Raw genomic sequence first — 2,831 nt, forward strand, 5'->3', positions numbered from 1 at the left:
CTCACATATGACGCTGTAGTTTGTACACAGCCTCCTCCACTTTGCACTAGGTTGGGTAGATCTGTAAAGCCCCCAGCCAGACTCATTTGTGAGATGAACGAACAGATTGTGGATGAGCCTGTGTCGAAAGGGGATTCATTGTTTTCTTTTGTGAGGAACTTGTTTCCGGGATAGGTTGCTGAGTGTTAAGATATATTTTTTTTTGCACTGGTACCTAATTGTGAGTGTTAGCTATCTTTGTCGTAGAGCAATGTTTACAAAATGAGAGGTGTATACGGCATCTTTTGTGTCTTATTTTAGTTAGGGAGTTGGCCATTCCCTTACTAACATAATCCCACATGGGAAGTTTCTAACTGACTTGAACTGGTGAAGCTCTTCTATTACACAAGTGTTTTGTGGAATGTGTCTCTTTGGTTGCTTTATTGGGTTGTTGTGTTTTTTTTTTTGTTCTGTGTCATGCCCCAGTTTAGCAGAATTTAAGGGGGGTGTATGTAACATAGTTAAATAGGTTCAGGTTAAATCCTGCTAAATGGGGAAAACAATGCCACCTGCTGGTGTAAAATGTATCTGCATCCCTTAGCATAATAGTGACAGCAAGGAACGATGGGTAATCCTCAAAGTAACGGAGGATTCCCACGAGGTAGGGTGCAGATGGAATGTCCGTGGACAATATTACTATAAACTCACTGAAAAATGCATTAAAATTAAGTTGACTTCTTTTTAGTTTTATATTATATGTTTTAGAGTAATTTCACCATGGTTTTGTTAAGTAATGACTTGAGTTTTGTATGTTTTATTGCTGGTGAAAAATTTGGGTTAGGCTAGCTAACATTAACATGTGCCACGTTTCCAGAGTGAGCATGTCCTGTTGTCCGCGCGAGGTGACATTCCTCCCTGTTTGTTACTGATGCAGGTATGTTACTGTATGAAGTTTGTTTTAAGATAAAATGTTCCTGTGGTTATTTATTCGACTTGTATTTTGAAGTTGATAAATGTTTTAACATGAAAAATGCTGGGAAAAAGGGTAACAGTTCAGTGATAAAATTGATAGAGATTTTATAATATTTTTTGTTTAATTCTAGTAATTCTGGTAAGCTGAAGGTAACAGCGTAATTAATTTAATTGTATTTTCATTTATATGACATCAGATCCACTATACGATCACTCCATGTATTGTACAGTTAAATACTGTAAATGTTTTTTTTGTGAACTATGGGTAATCAAAAAAAGTAACGGAGGATTCCCACGAGAGTGAGCATGTCCTGTTGTCCGCTCGAGGTGACATTCCTCCCTGTTTGTTACTGATGCAGATGCAGAATAAACTGGATGTTACCCAGACCTGACCAGCTCCAAGAGAGTTAATCACAATCAGAGAGGACATCACACATCGGTCACACTGGGACTAACTATACAGAGGTAAATATCATGGCATACAGTTTTAGCCTGAGCATGGATAAGTTTGAAAGGTCAGCCAAATTGCTGAGCTACTTTTTCCTTGAACTTCAACACAATTACTTAAACTTTTCATTAGTTCTGTCAGCTTGAGAAGCATCTCTAAATCATGACTCGGGACATGACATCGCATCATGACTTTATTATAACCTGCAACTTATAATGGCCTCTAATTTTCATGTATATGGATCATAACAAGTAACTTCAGATGGGGTGCATTTCATTTGCCTTCTTTTTACTTTTATTCTCCTTTTACTTTTAATTTCCTGGTTTGTTATCATACCATACCATATTTATTTAAAGTACAACACATGGTTGACCAAAGTGCTGCACAACAAGTGAAAACACAGGACAAAAATAATTAAAGCCGCAAGCGGCATCCATCGGGTCCGAGCTTCATGGCCCCAGACACCCGTCTCATACACCTTTTCCTAGCATGTTAGCTAACCTGCTAACATGCTATGTAACATGGTAAAATGTCCAGCTGAAATCTGAAATGTTGATATACGTAGTTAGCATTTTTTGCTAGCATGCTAATATTGCCAGCTAACATGCTATGTTGCCATGGCAACAGGTGTTGTAATGTGTTAAGGACCCGACAAGTATGAATACTGTCAACTTTGGTGCAGATCCCATGTATTTCTATGGAGATATGAGCAAACCGTGTTTCATGGTGAGAAGGCTTTTTTCCGTCGGTTGCCACGGTATCACGCTTGGTTCTATTAGAAAGATTTGAATAGTGTTTGGTCCCCAACTTCTCAGGAAGATTCCCACCAAGTTTGGAGTCTCTCGCATGAATCCCCTTAGACTAGTTCGTTCAAATACGATGCATATAATGGGGAAAAAATGGACGTAAACTCCAAGATGGCGGGCACCGCGTTGCCATGGATTGACTTTTTTGCTCGACTTGGGGTGTTACATGTGTGTGCCAAGTTTTGTCTTCATACGTCAAAGTAGACGGTCAGGACCCCATTAATTTTTGGATTTTTTTGGTGTCTAGGTGGCACTGTTGAGCCACTTTTGCATTGAAGTCTATGCAGACCTTAGAATATCGAAATGTTCGCTGGCCTTGATGTGTGTGCCCAATTTCACAACTTTTCATGGGTTTTTAGGGGGTCATATTTGCCCTCAAAGTTCTTAGAAAAATAATAATAAACATTTCAACAACAAAAACAAACTGTGAAACATAATTTTAATTTTAACAAACTGCAAAAAAAATGTTTCTTTAGTTTATTTGTTTGTTCACATATTTAATTAAATGTGTTAACTTAATTAAACAGTTGTGTTTAATTAAATTAAGTGTGTGTTTAATATTGTGTTTGTTGAGATCTTCTGTACATTTGCTGGGAACCATTTAAGTGTTTATGTGTTTATATCGG

At 37.8% G+C, this 2,831-nt stretch overlaps 1 long non-coding RNA gene across 1 annotated transcript; it reads left to right on the top strand.

The window, feature by feature from the left end:
* Positions 1-439: 439 nt before the first annotated feature.
* On the top strand, positions 440-1,017 carry LOC121643146. The gene is made up of 2 exons (XR_006011044.1): positions 440-640; positions 854-1,017. It is a non-coding gene; the product is annotated as an uncharacterized LOC121643146 (long non-coding RNA).
* Positions 1,018-2,831: the final 1,814 nt, after the last annotated feature.

This window comes from Melanotaenia boesemani, chromosome 7 (genome assembly GCF_017639745.1).
Source record: "Melanotaenia boesemani isolate fMelBoe1 chromosome 7, fMelBoe1.pri, whole genome shotgun sequence".
Classification (NCBI taxonomy): Eukaryota; Metazoa; Chordata; class Actinopteri; order Atheriniformes; family Melanotaeniidae; genus Melanotaenia; species Melanotaenia boesemani.